At 35.7% G+C, this 24,065-nt stretch overlaps 1 protein-coding gene and 1 long non-coding RNA gene across 2 annotated transcripts in view; one reads left to right on the top strand and one right to left on the bottom strand.

Moving 5' to 3' along the window:
• Positions 1 to 24,065, bottom strand: part of LOC137586136 (calcineurin-binding protein cabin-1-like) — a 1,431,569-nt gene that overhangs the window by 657,079 nt on the left and 750,425 nt on the right. The gene's annotated exons all lie outside the window — the stretch shown is intronic.
• Positions 843 to 23,735, top strand: LOC137586133 (uncharacterized). Its single transcript, XR_011033697.1, has 3 exons — positions 843 to 853; positions 22,405 to 22,512; positions 23,695 to 23,735. It is a non-coding gene; the product is annotated as an uncharacterized lncRNA (long non-coding RNA).

Consider the following 24,065-nt stretch of genomic DNA (forward strand, 5'->3'; position numbering starts at 1 on the left):
CTTTTAACTCACAATGTCTTTTTTTCCTCTTTGGGAAAACCAGATATTTACTTGGCGCAGTCGGTAGGATCGGTAAAAGTGAACTAGTTATTCTACCCGTGTTACACATAGAATTATTATCCGTGTGTTACATAGAAATAGTGAATAATCACTATAGTGAACTGTTATTCTATCCGTGTGACACATAGGATTGTTATCCGTGTGTTACATAGAATTAGTGAATAATCACTATAAAACTCCGATCCGACATTAAGAACTTACGGGTAGTGCTCAAAAGTGTTCAACAGTGAAAAAAAAATATTTACGCCAACTGTGCGCGAAAATATTAACTGTGTGTTACAACCATTAAATCCAATTGAGGAACAAAAACGCCAACTTGTGTGCGAACAAAAAACCAAAAATCAAAACAAAACATACCTGAAACTCAAAAAATTAACAAAACAAAACACCACAAAAAATCCAGAAAATCAACAAAACATAACACCATAAAAAACCCAGAAAATCAACAAAACAAAACATCACTAAAACCCAGAAAATCAAAAAAAAACAAAACATCACCAAAACCCAGAAAATCAAAAAACAAAACACCACTAAAACAAACAAAAAGAAGAAACAAAATGGAGGATAGATTTCATTATGCACTTATATCTAACCCATGATATAAGGCAACATAACATATTGTTCAGTGCAATCGAGATGCAGCTCAATGGAGAGGCACAACGGCTCTCACAAATTGGACAAGCCAACACCTGGCCGGAACTAAGGTCACTCCTCATCAATGAGTTGAAGACGCAGACCCCCTGTGAGGAACTTCTTCGACGCCTCTACAACACCAGCTATACAGGAAACCTTCGTAAGTTTGTAACAGAATTAAAAGATAAGTCCTATATTATCACAAACAAACTAAGTCTAGAAAACGATGCAAATAACACCATTCTTTATACAAATGCTTTAAATAACACTATAAAAGATGTAATAAACAAAAAATTACCCGATAGATTATTTATGACGTTAGCTAGATCCGATTTAACCATAGTCCGAAAACTTTTTTAATTTCAAAACCTATTTAGGAGATTCCAAAATTCACATGATTGAAGGAGCAGTAGAGCTAAAAGAAATTATTTTCCTTGCACCCAGCAAACTTTGTCCAACAGAACAAAAATTTTATATCCATAAATTTTCAAATAAATACATGTTAATAGGCAGAACTTTCCTAAAGGCCTGCAAAGCACAAATAAATTATGAAGAAGAATAGGCAAAATTAGGAAACTATACATTTTATTTTAGAGATGTTGAAGAAATAGAAGAAGAACAAAACATAGAAGTTTTGGACCCACCCACAGAAAGGGACCCAGAAACAAATTTTGCGATTGAAAATGAAATAATAGAAAGCAATGAGTATAGACTCGACCATTTAAACAACGAAGAAACTCAAAAACTTAACAAAGTCTTGTACGAATTCAGTGACATTCAGTACCGCGAAGGTGAAAATTTGACTTTCACGAGTACAATAAAGCACTATGTTTATACAAAACATGAAGACCCAATTTATAAACGTAAATACAATTATCTCCAAACATTTGATATAGAAATCAACAAACAGATAAATGAAACGATTGAACAGGGTTGTTGGACAAAGTCGAAAATCGAACTCCCCCTACTGTTCACCCATTTGGATAGATCCAAAAAAAGGAGATGCTTCCAACAAACAAAAATTCAGATTAGTCATTGACTATCGAAATCTAAATGAAGTCACAATATGTGACAAATTTCCAATTCCAGTCATGGACGAAATTCTCGACAAACTGGGAAAATGCCAATACTTCACCACCATTGATTTAGCTAAATTTATCAAATTCAAATGGATCCTGAATCTATTGCAAAAACAGCTTTCTCAACTTAACATGGCCATTACGAATACACACGTATGATATTTGGTCTTAAAAATGCCCCGGCAACATTCCAAAGATGCATGAATAATCTTTTGGAAGTCCTTATTTATCCTCCTCAATCCTTTGTTTATCTGGATGACATCATTGTGCACTCCACTTCATTGGAGGAACACATACTATCACTCAGAAAGGTATTTGAATAGAGATTCCGGAGAGACGGAAAATAACCCAATCTTCATTCGTTGAATTCAAAATATGAACTCATTTTATTAACAAAAGTATGGAGTTTATATAGGGAATCTTAGGCTCTAGAAGATAACAATTGTTCTTAAAATATCTTATTCTAATGAGACTCAAATCCCACGTTATCGGGGGTTGAAAATTATTATTATCTTGGGCACGGCTTCGGCCACATGACCTCCTGCCGTTGTGATATTTTGGGTTAATTACAAGTGTTTTTCTACAATGTGTGTGGCTGATTGTAATTCTAGTCATATGCTAGATTACTTGTTTGTGACAAAAGTACAGTTGTATTATGTTTTCTTTAGTTCATCTAATTTGGTGAAGCCGCTTCAGATGAACACGATGTTTATTCTTAAACATTCTGCAAAGGGCCGCCAAATGTGACGTTTTGGATTTTATTTTTATTGAGTTGTCTTAAACAAATTATTATTATTAACATTATTATTAGTAAGATAATTGTTGGTAAATAAGCATGACGAGCTACATGAGAGAAGTTAACCCTAGCAAATCAATGTTATCCTTCTTATAAACTGACTTCCTATTATTTTGTATGATTTTCCAAATTGGTTTACTAATATCGCCCGATGCCTAACAATTTTTGTTTCGGGATATCTACCCACTCCTGATGTGTATTACTGTGCTGACTTCTAGCCTTTTTATATGGTGGAGACTTTAAAGACCAACTACTTTTACCTCTCGGCTTAAACCAATATGGCCTTTGCTGGTATTTGACTTTTAAGTGGTTAATCGGATTAAATGTTGTCCCTTTTTGTAATCATAGCTTGCAAATAACTGTTAACCGTTTTTTTCCTTACGCTCTGTTCGCGAGAACAACCGAAAAAAAATCATACTTTCTCGCTCTCGCTCTGAGCAAGACCCTTTGGTTGTTTTCGATTCGGTTTTCGGTTGAGCGCTAACAGTTGAGCAATTTGCTTATCGGTCTTTGAGTGAACAGCGCGTAAAGAGTGAAACGATTCACGCTCACACAGTGAGGCTCACCAAAAGACCGATTGACTGAAAAACTCAACGCAAACGGTCTTTTCAACTATTTGTCTTCTTTTCGATGCACAGTGGTACGTTGTGTAAAATTGCAACATTAAATTTCACTTTAGATCTTCTTGAAAAAATTGATGCACTTTTTTATTAGTTTCACGTCCCATTTTGTTAAAATCACTGTGCTCAATCGAAACTCACAAAGCAAATTGACGCATAAAACCCACGAAACTTGACATACACACATACATGCGCAAAAGACTTTTTGAATCGTCGTTCAGAAGCAAACGGTCTCGGAATGAGCAGAGCAAAAGAGAACAGAAAAAAGTGCTCTTCGACTGAGCGCGAGCAAAATTTATTTACGAACAATCCAATCGGTTGCTCTCAGACCTTTTGCTCAAAGTCTCAGTGAAGAACACTTATTTCGCGACAGTGTGAAACGGTTAACAGTTATTTGCGAGCTATGTTTGTAATAGAGCATCGGACAATTTGTTACCTGATTTTATTTTGACACTATTTTTTAGATAATCATTATTTAATTTAACCATTGCCATCTGAGTGTTCTCATTTTGTACTGGCTCTGGGATATATACTTTTTCTTCCAAAGATTTTACTTTACCTCCGAACTGAGGTCCTGCCGGGGGCCATAAACTTATTTATTTTACCTCAGCTTTTATCTTACCTCTAAGGTGAGGTCCTGCCGGGGCCCGAAAGGTTATTTCTTGTTTTGTTTTGATTTTGTTTGGACTTGTGTTGTATTTATTTTCACATTTACCTTTTTTCTTCTGCCAACGCTTTTTAGAAACTGTAACATCTATTGTTGGTGCCACTACAGATTTATTCATTTTTGATTTGGTGCATCCCGAGACGATCCAACCAAATTTAGTATTTTGACCTAGTAGGCCATTTATCTTTCTAACTCCCCCTTTTAAGATTTGGGTATATACGTCTACCCCTATTATCATGTCAACTCTACCAGGTTTATTAAAGGTAGGATCAGCAAGTACGTAGGATTGCCATTTTGACATATCCACGTTTGCTATTTTTAACGGAAGAGCTTTTATTAACTTTGGCAAAACAATTGCCTCAACCTTAAGTAGTTTATCTCGTGGATTTCGCGTCTTTACATCTATTTTTACTTTATATTTTGATTTTTTGGCATTTACTAAGGACACGCCACTTATTTTTGTATATTGTTTAATTTTACGTAACTTTAATATTTGAGCGGCTTCTTCAGATAATCCACTATCAACCAAAGCTCTTAATGTTTCAAACCCTCCATTTATTTTTTTAACTTGTATTAGGGCTGTGGCCAACAATTTTCGTTGTGCCGTTACACAGGTATTAACGCTCTCCTGATTTTCTTCATAATGGAGTAACGTATGGTGTCCTCTGCTGCAAAATGAGCAGACCATTTCATTATTGCATCTCTTGTTGCTTGAATGCTTCAAGCATCGTGTACACAATTGTACTTTTTTTGCTATTTCCAGCCTTTCTATAGATGTTAGCGCTTTAAACTTATAGCACAGAAGTGCGTTATGCCAGGGGCCTTTGCAGATCGGACAACTATCATTGAAACCTGCAACCGACGATTTTTGTTGTAAAGGTTTTTTCTCTTCCTTTCTCACGGCACTTAGCGAGTAATATCTTTGCTCCAAGAATTCCATGACATCCGATAGCAATTGTATTTGCCTTGTTTTTCTAATCTGACTCTCATACAACTGTAGAGTCTCTCTGTCAAATTTCCGAAGTATGTGTTGAGCGAGTATTACGTCAACTTCATCGGACAAATTTGCTTTGATTTTAATTAAGTGTATTGATTCATTTATTATGTCAATCACTCCTTTTACACTATTTGCGGATTCATTGTTGATCATCGGTAAATCAACGATCCGATTTAATTGTTCGGAAAATACCCTCCGATTATTTTCATACCGCTTGGTTAACAGTTCCCAAGCGGCACTATAATTGTCAGCTGAACCTGACAATAGATGAGCTACCATGCTCCTTGCTTCGCCCTTTAACGCGGATTTTAAATAATTAAATTTAAGAGCAAGACTTAAATCTTCTCTTTTTTCAATTAATTCTGTAAATAACTCCACAAACAGGTCCCATTCTCTAGCCTCTCCAGCAAATGTGGGCACCTGAATCTTTGGCAACACCGGTAATTCGCCTCTCACGGTAACATTCTCACTATTACAATTTTCTTTATTGTTCAATTTCATTTCTAGCATTGACAATGAATTTCGGACATCAAATTGTAAATCATCCATAATATTCTTTAATTTTGCATCACTTGTTATTACTTGACATGCCTGTACTTTCTCCCACAAATAGGTAATTTTATTAATATATAATGTCCATGTCCCATTGCCTGTTGAATTAACTCTACTACCTCCAAATATTCCTGGAGCTGTCGGATTCTATCCATAATTATCTCCTGGTTAACCTTAGGGTTTTCATTACTGGAGGTCGCATTCCCGCGCGACTCTCCTATGCTATCATCAACTTATCTCTGACATGTTTGCCTCCGCTTCAACGCACACCGACTTACTAGTGCCTGGTTTTTCTGACTCTCCTATGGCTATAATTTTGGCAACTATCGTTAATGCTTCTTCATGTATTTTATTTCTGAAATAATCATGATCTAAATTTGGAGCAGTCTCAATCAATTTTTTGTTATTAGGTATCCATTGATTCCTTATCTCTTTTACTTCCTCTATAACTTTGTTAGTTATGCTTCTAGGATCTAGTGCTTCCAACTGCCTTAGCCTGGTATGTAACCCTGCCTGCTTCTCTAACACTTTTGCAGCCTTATTAGTGAACATTTTTGTTTTATAGGATATCGATATAATTTATAATGATAATAATAAAATATGTAGATTGACGTAAGTACTTATGACTATTTTAATTTATATCTTATCTGATGATCCTGTTCGTTGCTGCTTGTCCGCCAATGGGTAGAGTTCGCCGTTTTATTTTTTTACTGTTTCGTCGCTCAGCTGCTGTTGTCCAGGGCCTATGGGCTCAGGCGATACCGGTGCCGGATATCGCACCAGATTTCCTTATACTGGCACTGCACGTTCTTCAGTCTCTTCTTTGCAACTATGTATCTTGTTGCTCTGCTGCTGTTGGTAGTTGCCGACTTGCAACTACATACACTGCCAGCCACTTTTTTTTTTTTTCGATATTAGGGCTTTGAATACGCCACACACGAACTTTATATTGTTCTCTTTTTTTTTTACCGCCGCCGAAATTGTTGCAGTTGCTCGACTAGCCAAACTGCTTTTATATACTCGGTCGCACGCACTTTTTATTTATTAGGCAATATTTTGCTTTAATTTTATACTCTGTCTCTTACCACTGGTGGGGGAAAACAAGAGTTTTTTATTTTGCTACCTTTAGCTGGTCTAAGCATTTACACTTGCATTAGATCTCAAACTCTTAAGGAGCTGATTCACTCTCTGAGTCTCTTACCACTGGTGGGGGAAAACTAAAGAGGTCCTTTTTCTCGAAGGACCAAAATGATCCATCCGGCTCGAAGGACCAAAATGAATAGGGATTCCGGAGAGAAGGAAAATAACCCAATCTTCATTCGTTGAATTCAAAATATGAACTCATTTTATTAACAAAAGTATGGAGTTTATATAGGGAATCTTAGGCTCTAGAAGATAACAATTGTTCTTAAAATATCTTATTCTAATGAGACTCAAATCCCACGTTATCGGGGGTTGAAAATTATTATTATCTTGGGCACGGCTTCGGCCACATGACCTCCTGCCGTTGTGATATTTTGGGTTAATTACAAGTGTTTTTCTACAATGTGTGTGGCTGATTGTAATTCTAGTCATATGCTAGATTACTTGTTTGTGACAAAAGTACAGTTGTATTATGTTTTCTTTAGTTCATCTAATTTGGTGAAGCCGCTTCAGATGAACACGATGTTTATTCTTAAACAGTATTTAACAAACTAAGAGAAGCTAATCTTAAACTCGACAAATGCGAATTTATGAAAAAGGAAACAGCATTCCTTGGTCATATAATAACAACAGAAGGTATAAAACCTAACCCAGATAAAGTCAAAGCAATTCAAAAATTTCCGATACCTAAAACTCCAAAAGAAGTTAAATCATTCTTAGGATTATGCGGATTCTTCCATAAATTTATACTCAACTTTGCACATATTGCAAAACCTTTAACTCTAGGATTAAAGAAAAGAGCTAAAATAAACATAAACGAACCAAATTATATTTCATACTTTGAAAAATTAAAATATCTCCTTATGAATGATCCTATACTTGCATATCCCGATTTCAAACCAATAGAAATAAAAATAAAAAATTGGCTACAAGAAGAAAATGTAAAGTTAGAAATCACATCAAGTAAAAACGGCATTTCAGACGTAGAAAGCTTCCATAAATTAATCAAATTTGAAAAAATTCTCTACGTATACAACCATTAAACGAGACATAAAACAACTAACCGAACACCAGCGGACATTCTTATCTATGCAGGAACCCATGACTATAATACCCAAACAAAAAAAAATACCTCAAATAAACAATTTAAATGAAGATAGACACGACTTCGAAATCGACACTAGATTTAAACAAGCACCATTAGTAAAGTCAAAAACGACAAATCCATTCAAAAAGAAAGGAGAAATAAATCAGTTAGACGAGAAACATTTTGAAGAAAGAAATAGAGGACAAAAAGACACACACTACAAATCAAAATTCAAGAAGAAAATGAAAGTTAATAAAAGCAAATACGACAATTAATTAATTACAGGTCGACAACTCAAGATGACTTTTTTGTGCATTATGCTAATTTTAACATTAAAAACAACATGTAAACAATCCATTGACATAAGCCCAGTAAAAGCACCAAACGGTTACTTAATATTGAAAACAGGAACCATGGATCTACCGACAAACTTTGAATATCATTATTAAAAAGCGAATTTAACTCTAATAGACATTACATATAACAATTTAATGCACTGTTAATAAAGGCTTAGAAGTATTAAGCAACCTCAGGGAAGAAAAAGAAAAATTAGAAGGATTAGAAATTCTAATCTGTAATTTTGAACATTTCACAGAATACATTGAAGACATACAAATGCAGCATGCAGCGGCATGCAGCTCACTAGACTAGGAATTTTCAACACAAAACTTTTAAAACATAATCACTTAAGTCATGTTAATTCGGAAAAACTATTGAACACAAAAACTTCCAGGTGGAAGGTGGCTTAAACCAAATTCAAACGAGATACTTATCATTTCAAACATTCCCCAAGAAATAACCAGAGGGCCGGAGGGCCGCGTCAAAGTTTGTATACCGTTGCAACTTTTTTGGTAACTCTTTCCTTACCTATTAGCCATCAATGTGGAAGAACTTTTTATCTAAAAAGGCATACAATTATAGGAAATAACGAAGATATTGATCAAAGTCACTGTTTTCCACCGATTGTTCCTATGGGAGCTATTTGATATAGTCACCCGATCCTTTTCAAATTCGGCACAGTCATTAACAGATATATAACACTAACAAATGTTTAATTTGAAAGCAATCGGCAAATTTGGCACAGTAGTTTACAGGCGTAATAAACTCTTATTATTAATTAAGTTTCACGATAATAGCACGGAAATTAACGAAGTTATTGAGAAAAGTCACTTTTCGTGACTTTGGGATTTGTATGGGAGCTATATGATATAGTGGTCCGATCCGGCTAAATCCGAGATATACAACCCCTGCAGTATATACAAGCCCACGTGCAAAATTTCAAAATTTCTCTTTAGCTCTTACGGTCTAGGAGGAGGTTGCGTTGATCCAGACGGACGGACGGACATGACTATTTGAACTCGTCTTGTCGTGCTGATCAAGAATATATATACTTTGTATGGTCGGAGATGCTTCGTTCTATGCCACACTTCTGACCAAAATTAATATACCCTTTTTGCAATGGTATAAAAAACCCCTATCTTTGAGATACTTCCTTATCCAGAAGAAAATACAAATATTTTAACAGAGAATTCATACGAAAAATACTATTTTGACAACAACAATTTGTTTATTAAAAATACAAAACAAATAGAAACTAATGAGTGTATAATAGGCATTTTAAATCAAGTCCCAACCACTTGTAAATACACTAAAACACTAAAAAATACAAAACATGTAGAAACTAATGAATGTATAATAGGCATTTTAAATCAAATCCCAACAACTTGCAAATATACTAAAACATATAAGAATTTTCAAACTAATTACATTGAACCAAACATAATTGTAACATGGAACTTACCAAAAACTAAGCTTAATCAAAATTTCGTAAAAAACGACTTAATAATAGAAGGCAATAATATAATAAAAATTTACGATTGTGCCTTACAATTAAACGAAATATCAATAATAAATTCATTGCTTGACTATAGCCAAAGCATTTATGTAACAAACAATATAACCAGGCTAGAACCTATTTCCTTTATCCAAACAAAAGATATAATTAACGAACACACCAAAAATTATACTGTATTTCAAACTATTACATTAACCACTTTTGGACTCACTATAATAAGTTTGATTACATACTTAATATATAAGTTGAAGACAATGCCACAAAAATTAATTATTAAGCATTTTCGATCAAATGACAATACAGCTTCCACAGAAAACTTTGAAACCCCAATTATTGAAAAAATTGAGTCCCAAATTATAAACAAAAGCGTGAGTACGCTAATTCAGCATTTAAATTCGGGCCAATCAAATCGCATCAATATCAATCACGCCACTAAAGGGCTCACAAATTTAGCCTATAAATATAACCATGAGACATTTTTGTAACTCAGTTTTAAGTTTTCATTCAAATAATAAAGTACGTTGCTTTTAACTCACAATATCTTTTTTTTCCTCTTTGGGAAAACCAGATATTTATATATACTTTATGAGGTCGGAAACGTTACAAACATCTGACCAATTTTATAATACCCTTTGCAAAGGTAGAAATATCAAATAGGACCCCAAATTCAGGACAGAATCGTTGCAACCGAGTGTGCAACATAACGTATGTACATATCATTGTGCCGCGGATTTTTAACCTCGGATTCTACTTAACTTTATGTTAGGTCAGCATTAAATATTGAAGTTTAATAAAAAAAAAAATTGTATACAACACTTAGTCAGATCTTTTACTGACTTAGATAACAAGTGAAGGGGAATTTAGCACCGCAACTAAAAAAACGATCTTCATTTACAAAATTGTTGTGTATATAAATTAACTCTTAGACCGTGGGAGGCGACAATTGTTCTTAAAAATGCTTATTCTAATGTTCTATTCTACTTGATACCGCGCCGCTGTTACAATCTTACGTGTTTTCCACAGAGTGTGGATGCATGTTTTGTTTGGAATTAAGCAATAATTGTTATATGAATCTTTATGACTTATTTTTGTCTTTATGCTTTTGTATATTTCTTTGATCAATCTTATTTGGTGAAGCCATTTCAAAGGAACACTATGTTTATTCTTATACAAAAAGGTATGGACATTTGTCAGTAAAAGTTCTATTCTGCCTCCTTTATACATAATGTACTAATTCTCATATTTGCAGGATTAATTTACATTATATACATATTATATTGCACTTTAGTTTCTGACAAATACATAAACCTTTGGGTTTATATAAGCATACGCTCGAATAAATTTTGCGCGCCTTATGTATTGTAAGGCCCCCTACTAAATACTATGTTTCGATGAATTGCGTGCGCTCAAAATCTTTTGTGGTTTTTGGACAGTGGAATAAATATAGTTTTAAATCTTTTTTGTTAGAATTTAGTGTGTACGTTGTTCGAGCGAACTATTAGGAGGCGTAGACTAGGGGGGCCCTGGTGGGGGGCATAAGTCATTTTGCCAATTAGCAACCATTTTAGTTCCAGAGTGTTTTTTACCGACGTTACTCTCTACTGTTTGACTTTGTAATATTGATTGTAAATTTGACTTCATTGTCTTTGACTGTATACTTTGTACTCTTAAATAAGTTCAAAATATCATATTCTAAAACCCAAATATCGGTAGTTTTAGTTTTTTACTCATACTCCCTCTTTGCCGACGTTCTTAACGGCAGAACTTGATTGAATATTCTATGTACTTAGCCTATGTTTGATATTGAATAAAGAGAAGCAAACCCTGAAACAAATAAGACGTTTCACTTTAATTATCGCTTCACGTAAAATAGCGACCGTGAATGTGGCAAGCGAATAGGCGAGAAACTGCTACATCACAACGAAACTGAACTGAGGGCTAGTCATGAGTTTCCCGTGGACATTCTTGCCAAGCTTCACGGAAAGTAGAAAGCATCCACAGCTATGACAACTGGCAGCAGCATCAACTGTTATAACAACTGGCAGTAGCATCAACGAAACGAGTATACGACAAGATATTGGAAAAAAATCTGAGTGAGTAGAGGTCAATTAGTAGTGTTCAAAAGAAAAAATCCGGCAGAATCGGCTTAAGAGTACGGCTACAAAAAAGTAAGGCGGGAATTTTTAAACTATTATTTGCCACCAACCCACCATTACTTTGGGAAGCAACAAAAGTGTTACAAAAAGATTTTGACCATATTGAGCAAGCTGAAAAAAAAGGGAAAGAACAAAAACTCAAGTTCTACCACACCATATAAACAGATTCCAATTATTACAGCGCAACATAGTGATTACAACAATATTTTTAATTATTAAAAAAAAAACACTGCGATGCATAAATTAAAAAAATTGAAAATAATAAATATTGTAAAGCGGAAGCGATAATTGCGAGGCCTGCTAGAGTATGGCTAGTGAAGCCATATGCGTTCAAATTCTATTTCAAAAAAGAATAATATATCAGAAGTCGGAAATGTTCAGGAATTCAATTGCGAATGTCATAATTCATAACCATTTCTCTTATCATAATTGTTGTTTTGCTTCCTGCTTGTTAGATGCATTAAGAAGAAGTATTTGAGTAGGATTAGATAAGAATTTTAAAAATTTAATAAGACCCCTAATAGGTTAAGGTGTATATCCACACTCAAATTTGTATGACAAACGTGTCGTGTTTGAAGCAAATTTTGAACGTGGATAGTGTTGTTTGCAGTAATTTTCGTGTTTGAAGTGCGCGTTTGACGAAAATAGAACAGGTTTTATTTTCCACGTGTTTGACGGAACTGATTTGTTTGTCATACAAATTTAAGTGTGTATACACAGCTTAAACTTTGTAACAATAAAATGGAATCGAATGGTGGAGGCGTGGCAATTATAGTAATCCAGTAATCCATCGACCATGGCTGAGCTGAAAAACTTCGTCGATTACTTGAACTCATGCTCTCCAAGCCCATCCGAAACGTATTTTATGAAACATGCTGAAATTTTGTCTCATCAAAACACAAAGAAAAAAGCAGCGGGTCTAACATAGAAAATATATGCCTAAAGAAGGGGATAGATTATCTAACAAAAATTATAAACGAATGCCTACGACTCTGGTATTTCCCAAAAGATTGGAAAGCTGCAAAAGTAATCGCCATCAAAAAGAGCAACAAACCTGCTGAACACCCTTCTTCCTATCGTCCAATTAGTCTGTTGTCTTCAACTAGTAAAATGCTAGAAAAAGTTATTAAGAGTAAATTCAATTTATTTATTGAGGACAATAAAATATTACGTCCTGAGCAATTTGGTTTTCGTCAGGAACATAACACGATTCAGCCCCTTGTTAGAATCAATAATATCGTCAGATCAAACTTTCAAAGAGCCAAGTCCACTGTCATGATTCTGCTGGAGATTAACGCAGTTTTGATTCAGTCTGGCACGATGGTCTGTTATTGAAGTTAAATGCGATGTCAATTCCTTTAAAGTGCATATAGGCAGTTCTATGTCTCGGGAAATTGCTATAGGTGCTGGATGTCCACAAGGCTCTCGCCTGTCACGGATTCTATATAAGATATTTACTTCAGACATTCCGATTCCAATCGGCTGCACTGAATCAATCATTGCGAATGACACTGCTATATTATCTTCTGGTAGCCTGGGTTCCGAAGTTACAACAAACCTTAGCCAAGCATTTGATACACTTGTCTCATTTTTTCATAAATGGAATATACAAGTAAATAGCGAAAAAACTCAGACAAGAAAACGCAAAGCAATTTACATACCAGTAACTCATATCAGATTTAAGCAAGTGGATGTAAAGTGGGAACAACATGTTAAGTACTTTGGAGTTATATTAGACAAGAAATTAACCTTAAATGAACATGCGCGTCAAATCAGGCACAAAATGAATCTCCTCTCTAAAGAGAGCGAGTTACTCTTTACCCGTTTATAAGTAGAAACTCCAAACTGAGCTTAATGAACAAAATGTAACTATTCAGATCAATACTTTAAACTGTACCATTCTACAGAGCACCGGTCTGGGCTGATACCGCGAACTGTCATGTTAAAAAACTTCAAGTCACACAAAACAAATTACTTAAAATGATTCATAATCTGTCCTGGCATTTTTCCACAAGCGAACTGCACCATAGATCAAATGTTGAACTAGTGGCGGTGAGACTCGAACGTCTCCACAATAATTTTGAAAATACATGTTTATTCTAGCATAATTTATAGTTTTAGTCGTAAGTTTTATCTAAATGTATATTCAAGGGTTTTTTTTATTAAATTTTCTCCCCAACTTATCTCATAATATATGTATTATCGTTAAGCATCAATGTCTAGCAAATTTTTATATAAATTTTTTTTTTTTTCTTTATATTTTATTTGCGATCTGCCTAGGCAATAAACAAATTGACTAAAAATAAGTAGGTAAGAATAGCCGGATGGTTTAAGCTCCAGTGAACTCAATCCATATATTTACAAATTTACATATTAATAACTACCTATTTGTTTCTCTGTATGGTAGGTCTAGGACATGAGTTCATTTTAGTCGTCTTGTTGTGACAGAGGTATCTAATAGAGTTAATGCTAAAGCGTTTTCATGGACATGTAGCCTATTGATATATCTACTTGTATACGATTTCACCTCGTCCGTGTTTGGAGATCTTTATGGATATCTGCGTTGATCATCGATAAGCGCCTGTTATTGATCTGATGGTCATAGACTGATATTTCTGCAGAATTTCTATGTTTGATTTGCTGGCTGCAGCGCATAAGTCCATACTGGCTTAAGAACAGCCTTGCATAGCAGTATTTTGTTTTCAAGGCTTAACTGAGATCGAGGTCCGAGTAACCAGTACATTTTCCTGGTCTTTTCTTTTAGCTGTTTATGCTTTGCCTTGATATGCTGCTTCCAAGTAAGTCGTCGATCCAAGTGAACTCCCAAATATTTCACCGATTCGCTATGTGGGATGATAGAGCCATTCAACGACACTGGGGGTCACACTCCAGGTCTCAGCGAAAATGTGACATGAAATGATTTCTGAGCATTTACCACTATTCTCCACTTTTGAAGCCAAACTTCAATAAGTCTAAGCTCCTCTTGAATTATGTTTGACGCATCAAGTATGTTACTGCTCGTAGCGATGACTGCAGTATCGTCAGCATATGTTGCTATTTCAACAGCGTTAGTGGAAGGTAGATCAGCAGTGAAAATAGTGTACAAAACTGGGCCTAAAACGCTCCCTTGGGGGGACACCGGCATTAGCAGTGTTTATGCTAGACGATTCCCCACGTTCATGGACATAAAATGCTCTGTTTTTCAAATATGATTTAAGAATTAGAAAGTATGGTGCAGGTAGCCACTTTTTAATTTTGTAGAGTAGGCTTTCATGCCAGACTTTGTCAAATGCATTCCAGTGCATTAGTAATTGCGTTCGTATTGCGGTGGCATTTCTCGATCGTGCTGTGCCCTCTTCTAAACCCGAACTGATGTTCAGGTATGATGTTTAGTTCGTCCAGTACAGGTAATATTCTTCTTAAAAGTATGCGTTCAAATACTTTAGAGAATATCACCAGCAAGCTTATGGGACGGTATGACGATGTGCATTCTTCCGGCTTATTGGGCTTAGGGATCATAATGACTTCAGCACATTTCCACTGAGTTGGAAAGTATTCTAGTCTAAGCATAGCATTATAGATGTACGTCAGCATTCGGATGCATTTCGGCGGAAGATTTTTTATTGTACTTTCACATATTTTGTCATATCCGGGGGATTTTTTTCTTATTTGTCCTTTTTATTTCCTCTACGACTCCTGTAAATGTCGTTTGACTTATTGGCAGGCTCATCTGACATGGAAAAGCTAAAAATCGGTGTACCTCATTTACAGTATCAGGATCATTTTCTGGGTTTGGCTTAGAAACTGAATATAGGTGGTTAGCAAAGGGACAGTTGATGCTTGGATGATTTTCAGCACATTTAACGCACCTAAAACTTTTATCGCAATAAGATTTAGCGTGCCCGTATTCTTGGCATCGGTGGCATTGAATCATGTCTCTAATTTTCTTTGGTGGTTCTATTGTAACTATGGCATTATTTATATGTTTAATATTGTAGATTTTAGCGTTGTTTTTGTTTGGCTCCAGGTCTATGAAGAACATTGGCAATGGCTCCTTCGTGATAAGGCTTTTAATGTTGTAAACACCCCTGACTAAATGCCCTTGCAACTCTAGCTCGTGCTTTATTTTTTTTTTTTTTTTTTTTTTTTTTTTTACGCGCGAGCCCAAGCAGATAACTGCCCACCTCCCACCCGACCGACCGAGGGGTGCAGCCGTATAACGCACGGCACGAATCGCGTGGACAAATACACAATAGAAAAAACAGACAAACAAATAATACTATAGCTATCTATTAACTAAATGGGATAGGATAGATGTTTTAAGCATATTAATAGAAAACTCTGAGCTGATTACAGGGAATAGAAGGTTGTAATCAGAGCAGAGGACCCTAAAAGGTTCATGCATAGCATAGTTAGAAGAACAACGACTAAGGGATAAAGGTATCAAAGGATGTCTACTCCGTCTACATGGTACCGACAGATTCACCTGAGCTAATAACTCAGGCGAGTCGATATCACCAATTAGGAGCTTGTGCATAAAAATGACACCAAGCATAATTCTACGGTTAGTTAGGGACGGAAGGTTAATCAAGAGAAGTCTACTAGATTACGAAGGCAAATTGACATTGCGATCCCAGCTTAAGCCACGAAGAGCAAATAGCAAAAACTGCTTTTGAACGGATTCAAGTCTAATCTGGTGCGACTCATATTGAGGTGACCAAATGCAAGATCCATACTCTAAAATAGGACGGACAAGCGAAGTAAAAAGAACTTTAGTTGTATAGGGGTCATCAAATTCTTTTGACCATCTTTTAATGAAACCCAGGACACTCATGGCCTTTGCGACCGTGGTGGAAATGTGGGTGTTAAAATTTAACTTATGGTCCATAAGTACGCCCAAATCATTTATATTATTTAAACGTTCTAAAGGGCTATTGTTTAGAAAATAAGTGACCAGTTGGAGAGAGTTACGGAAAAAAGTCATTACCTTACATTTGGTAGTGTTAAGATTTAGTAGATTAAACTGGCACCAGGATTGAAAGTTTTTAAGATCAGCTTGTAGCCGACTAAATGAATCTGTATCTTTATGAGTGAGACAAATCTTGACATCGTCAGCATACATAAGCACACGCGAATGAACAATGACTGATGGAAGATCGTTAATGAATAGTGTGAAGAGCAGAGGGCCAAGATGACTACCTTGAGGTACACCAGAAGTCACAGGAATGGAAGCGGAAAAAGAAGACTTAAAAAGTACCTTCTGTTTTCTATTTGTTAAATATTCACGAACCCAAGATAGGAAAAGGGGTGGAAACCCAATGTCGCTCAGCTTAGAAAGTAATAGGGTATGATTAACGGAATCAAAGGCTTTGCTAAAGTCAGTATATATTACATCAGTTTGTTTACCATTTTTAAACCCCTTGATAATTACTGATGTAAATTCTAAAAGGTTAGTGGTTGTAGATCTACGTTTCACAAACCCATGTTGGGATGGCGAAATAATAGAGCTGCAAAAATGTTGCAATTGAGAAGTTATAATTTTCTCAAAAGCTTTCGGAATAGCGGACAATTTTGAGATACCCCTATAGTTAGAGGCTTCGGACTTTTTGCCATTTTTATGCAGAGGAATGATATACGACTCCTTCCAAATAGATGGAAAAGAGGAAGATTCGACAGACAATAGAAACAATTTTAAAATGGGTTTACATAATGCGTTTGCACAGAACCTGAGTACGCATCCAGGAAGACCATCTGGCCCCGGAGAATAAACAGGTTTAACTAATTTAAGTTCGCTAAGAATAGAACTTTCATCAATCACTGGATTGAAAATGCAATTAGCCTTTTTTAAATGATAAGGATACGGACTTGCTCGATATTCCGTTGAGGAATAAGTTGTTTTGAAAAAAACTCGCAAACATATCGGCAATTGCCTGATCAGTGCTTGCTTTTTTATTTTGAAAAGACAAAAAAGATGGGTGCACAGAGGTCTTATGTTTAGAATTAACAAAGTTATAAAATTGTTTAGGGTCAGAAGAAAACTGAAGCTTACACCGCTGAAGATAATTCTTATAGCATTGTGTATTAAGCATCATGAATTTTGAACGAGCGACTGTATACAGAGCATAATCTGATGAACGACGTGTTTTTTGAAACTTCTTATAATATCGTGTCTTCACATTTTTCAAATTGGATAACTCACGAGAGAACCAGGGAGGTTTGTTAAGCCGCTCCAGCCTACCAAGAGGCACACAAATATCAAAGAGTGAATTCAGAGTATCATAGAAAAAACGAACAGCTGAGTTCATATCTCTACAATTGTACAGATAAGACCAATCGGTAGTAGCAATGTTTTCATTAAGGCTGGCAAAGTCAGTCTTACGAAAGCACCTAGTTAGAGGTAACTCATTTAAACCAAGTAATGGTGAAAGCAAGGGCAAATCAATTTTTAAATTTAATGTAGGATGAAATTTGTCTTCTGGAAGAACAAATGGTTCGATCCTAGAAACCTCACAATAAGAAGAATCCAATACAAAAATAAGATCTAACGATTTTCTATTAGAATTTAAGACGGGATTGACTTGGGATAAAGATAAGCCTAGAAGGCCATCAATAAAGTCATGTGACAAAGAGGGCAGCAACGTGGTAGATTCATCTGTTAGTGACCATGCTAAAGCGGGTAAATTAAAATCACCTACAACTATGAGCAAGTCTTGACTGGAAACTAAAGAGGAGACAAACTGAATTGCCTCTAAATGATTTAAATATACCACCATGTCTGACAATGGTGGAATATAGGAACAAGTAATGAAAGCATTAAAAGATTTAAAATTTACTTTAACACCGACAAACTCAATCTCCTGGGTACTAGAAAATTGAATCATTTCAGATGATAAAGCAGCATCAACAGCTATCAGAACGCCACCACCTATACGAGAAATCCGGTCACGTCTGAATATAGAAAAGTTTGTGGAAAAAACCGATGCATCAGCAATATCAGGTTTTAGCCACGTCTCTGTAAAAGCTAGAATGTTATGTTCAAAAGAAAGACTATCTACATAGAGATTAGAAAGTTTAGATTTCAGCCCTCTAACGTTCTGGTAACCCAGGTTAAGGGACGAAGCTAGTTTTTTTGACACACCAGCAGATGCTGATGTGGCAGGAATGGTATTAGTTGTTGTTGTTGGCAAGCGAATCGGTTGCCGATTTTTCTTTTTCACAGTATATTCCTTAACTAGTATATGTTTTGGCCAAAAATCTTCTCGACATATAGTGTCGAAGATATTGGCAGAAACACTAATTTTAAAGGACGAAATGTCCCGAGAGTAAGAAAATTTAAACTTCTCCACCGCAATATTCGAGACGTTAACTATCTTCCGAATATAGGCTATTACATCATCAGATGTGACAACAGGGTCTAGCCTAGAAACAAATATATGTTTCTTTGGTGGTATGCCAACGAGAGGCCGCGGTCCCGAAGCGTCAGCCGCAGCAGTAACGTTGGACAAGTCACCCACTGCAGCAGTCAACTTGTTTACGGGGCCCTTGATACTTTTAGAACTAACGGCAATTTCCATTGGAATGGGTAATTGCCCGGACACATCGGACACTACAATAGGCATCGTTTTTAAGAGATCATTCCCAGGTGATACCGGTAATTCCTTACTAATAGCATTCACAACCGGGCTCTTAAACGAAATCAATTGCTGTACATTAGGAGTGGACGGTGCATGAGACCGGTCGGGGACGATAAGAGACGCTGGCTGGTCTACAGATGCAGAAACACCCCAAGGACTGGTCCTTTTACGTTTCGGAGACTCATTCATAAGCGATAAACTTCTGAACTGAGTCTCCACCGCAGTAAACTCCGCTTGGAGTTTATTAAAACCTGCCCTTAAAGTGTCAAAACTATCTCTAGTCCGCCTCATGAAAGAGCGCATCTCATTCTCGACCTCTCGGCAAGCATCACATCCATATTTTAAGCCACCACCTTTAGCAATAGACTCCTTTATTCTGCCTGTGTAACCTGCACACTTAACGTGAACCGCATTGTCACACAACCAACACAGAATATAATCATGGGAGTCAACCGCATTAGTGGCAACTATGCAATTATTTTTTGAGCAGACAACCATTTTATCAAAAAGTTTAATTAAATTAAAAAAGGAAATACAAAAAATAAAAAATAAAAATTCTAAGGGTTAAAATTCTGTGTATAAGAATATACTGACCAGTTCTGACACAAGGGTTAATGTGCAGAGTAAGCCTTCACAACTTGAGAATAAAAAGAGATGAAAGCACAAAAACAAAAACACGTATCACAGAGCCGCGGGTAGGCAAAAGACGAGAGCGCAAATCAATCAAGAATAGGAAAGAGCGGGAGAGCGCGTCAAATTGAACACATGCAACAACAATTTGTACGCAAGAGCGCGAGAGTTAGTTAAAACGGTAAAGACACAAACGCAAAAGAGATAAGCAAAACAACAACACCGCTAATGCAAGTATTGTTGTAAGTTTTGATTTTATTTAAATTTAAACAAAAGCGACAGCGAGAATTCGCGAAATGAAAATAAAATTCGGATGTTGAAATTATTATTAATTAAACCGATAATGAATTTAAGAAATTTGTAAAAGTATTTAATCGCGAGAAAAAAATAAAAATTGATAAGCGCAAAAAAAACACGTCCGTCCTCTGCAACGAGTGAAAGTTTTTTTTTTTTGTTTAAGGTTGTGTAGTGTGATGAAGGTTTTTGGCTACAACCCTAAATGCCCTTTCCTGCTTGAGCTGAAATGTATTGTACTCTTTTTTATCTTTGTTTAATAATTTAACTAAATCCCTGTAGTTTTTCACTTTTTTTTACCATGACACGAATGTGTCCGTCTCGTTGGGACTTAAAAGTAAAGTCAGCGGTGTCTATATGCGACTTGAGGTATTCGAGCAACCCATTAATATCTCTGACATAAGAGATAAAGACCGGGGGTGGTTTTTCAGATGCTGGTGTATCGCTTTCAATATCATCATTAAGTGTTGGGTTTGTTACTGATTTGTTGAAATTGGTTTCCTCCTCTGGTTCAGGGCAAAGTGGTTAGCATGGCGTTCAGCCAGGCTTGAGCATGAGCGTTTCCGAGCAAGAGAGTCGCGGTCTGCACCAATTCAAATGCTTCGCTTGGAAAGAAGTAATTTGCATAGGGGAAGGGTAGCTGAATCCCGCGCACAGATAAGACTAGATCGCAATACCATCGTATTGCATTTCGATATGACCCAGCTAGAACTAGAAGTCACTAGAAAATTATTTATATGGCAAAACAACGTTTGCCGTGTTTTCTATGTATGTACTAAATACAGAAATAATAATGAATGATTAATGTAGTTATTTAATTTTTATACCCTTGCAGAGGGCATTATAAAATTAATCAGATGTTTGTAACGCACAGAAGGAGACGTTTCCGACCCCATAAAGTATATGTATATATTCTTGATCAGCATGAGAAGCTGAGTTGATATAGCCATGTCCGTCTGTCCGTTCGTCTGTGCGTACGCGTTTTACTCAGCCGTCTTAAGATCTATCGGGCTGAAATTTTTTTCGGGGGTTTTTATTACCCGGAAAAAATAAAGTATGAAAACCATAAGGATCGGACCACTATATCATTTAGCTCTAGAAGAACAATAAAAAAAAAAAAACACAATCTGCTTATTTATTGTCATTATTAAGGCGGAACAAAGTTCACCGGGTATCTAGTAATTTCTAAAAACAAAAATTAAGACTTAAATCAGATGAAAATTATAGAATCCCACACACACATAAAATAGAAATTTCCAAACATATTGACAAATTTATTAGTGATGACGTAATAGAACCTTCAGCATCCGAATACAACAGTCCAATACTGTTAGTACCAAAGAAATCTCTTCCGGGGACAAATAATAAAAGATGGCGTGGATAGTGGTGGATCACAGAAGCTTAAATAAAAAATTAAAGAATAGATGATATTCTTGATCAATTAGGCACAGCCATATATTTTTCCTGTCTTGACCTTACTTCAGGTTTTCACCAAATTGAATTTGATAAAGAATCTAGGGACTTTACATCCTTATTTACAGATAAAGATTCAAATCGATTTTATAGATTACCATACAGTATAAAAACAGCCCAACAGAATGATGACCTTAGTTTTCTCCGGACTACAACCATCCCAAGCTTTTTTAAATGTGGATGATTTAGTTGTATTAGGCTGTTCTGAAAAACATATGTTCAAAAATTTGACTGATGTTTTTGACGATAGCAAGTTCCAAAAGATCCAAATGAAGTAAAAAGATTTGTTAAATTTTGTACCAAACTTTGCCCAACACGGACGCGTATTGACAAATTTATGTTAAGAGAATGTCCAATTCATTTGGACTGATGAATGTGCTATTGCGTTCCAGCATCTAAAAACAGCACTAATTAATCAACCAGTACTACAGTACTAAATTTTGCATCACTACCGATGCTAGTAAATTCGCTTGTCGAGCAATGCTCAGTCAAGAATATGGCAATCAGCAGTTACCAATAGCATTTGCATCCCGCTCGTTTATTAAACGCGAGAGCAATAAATCAACAATTGAACAAGAACTTATACACTGGGCTATTACATATTTTAGACCATACGTATGTATGTATATGGAAACAACTTTTTAGTAAAAAGCGACCATCGTCTACTATCATACCTATTTTCTATTTTAATTTATTTCTATTTTCTATTTTCCATCCTCAAAACTCAGGAAAAGAAAACTACGCAGCATATGCATTGTCTCGTATAAATTTCAAAGATATAGAATCAATCCAGCTTCAGGCCCAAAATATCCTACGAGCAACCACTTAATTACAAGGTAAAGTACAAAGCAAGCAACCAGTTTCGACTGGCATAAATTAAAAATTCGTCACATAGTACAGAGTTAGCTTTGACTGAAACGCTTCAGTCAAAAGAAGCCGAGAATCGTTCTCGAATTTGTTAAAAATTCGATAAAATAAAAATAATTCTGGGGAAGAAAATAATTTGACCATGCTATTAATGAAAGAATCCATTTAGATAAATTTTTTTCAGCTTGAAAGAGTAGCTGATAGCACTGGTCTGAGAAGGTACCAATTGTCTCTAGACGACAATTTAATGAACAGCTGCAGCATTACAGCCTTAAAAAATATAGGATCCAAAATAAAAAAAAAAAAATTATTAATAACGACGAAAAGCTTGCAATAATGCTTAAATATCACGATGATCCCATCTGGGGTGGCCATCCAGGATTATTGCGATTTTTAGCAAAATTACAAAATCATGCCCGCTGGAAAAATATGCGCAAAGATATTGTCCAATATAAAAATTGCAAGCATTGCCAGCTAAATAAATCACAACGACAAACAAAGCAACCTATAATTGTAACACCAAAACCTCAAAATGCGTTTGATGTTGTGTTAATTGACACAATAGAACCTCTTCCAAAAACGGAAGACGGGTACGAATTTGCGGTCACAGATGGCGACTTAACAAAATACTTAGTAAGAATTCCTGTACAAACTCACTTCCACAAATATTCAATGAATATTTTAGAATGTACATTTCTTCAAATGGATTGGAATGCATGGCTTAAATATTATACTTATTGCTACAATTAATTTTTGTAAAAATTCCTATCCCCTATAGTTTTATGACATTCAATGAGATAGATCCACTCAACAAGATTGAAGCTTACGAAAAAGAAGTTCAATATAGATTACAATGTACACGTAAAAGAGCTCAAATATTAGTAGAAAAACACAAGGTAGTAAGAAAACAAATACAGTAGAATAATCGATAAGAGATCTAGTAATAGTAAGAAATGAATCAGAACATAAGCTTGATATTAGATACAAAGGGCCCTATAAGATAGTTAGTATAGTATAGTTAAACTGTAAAATAGATACAAATTATAACAAGAAAAAATAAAATAAACGGAGTAATAGTTCATTTAAATAGAGTTATAAAATACAATATTAAATTCATACGAAATATAAAATAATTACATTTTACATTTTAGCGGACGTTGACGATACTATGCGCAGTACGTTCAAGTGGCCCCTACGACACCAGGACATAGCCTGTTACGCGCGAGCCCAAGCAGATAACTGCCCACCTCCCACCCGACCGACCGAGGGGTGCAGCCGTATAACGCACGGCACGAATCGCGTGGACAAATACACAATAGAAATGAAGCAAGTAAGTCGACTCGTCGACTTGGATATAACATACACCAGGTGAAACAAATATTTCAAAAACCAAATGTTTGTCTATTAAATTGTTTTTACATGTCTTATACTATGTGCTATCTCGCTCACTCTACGAACACACGAGCACTCTAGCGCCGCCACTAGCCAACGGCCAATTCTGGCCTTGTTTACCGCTTAGTAA

The sequence above is a fragment of the Drosophila tropicalis genome, unplaced genomic scaffold (assembly GCF_018151085.1).
Source record: "Drosophila tropicalis isolate 14030-0801.00 unplaced genomic scaffold, ASM1815108v1 contig_905, whole genome shotgun sequence".
In the NCBI taxonomy this organism is placed as follows: Eukaryota; Metazoa; Arthropoda; class Insecta; order Diptera; family Drosophilidae; genus Drosophila; species Drosophila tropicalis.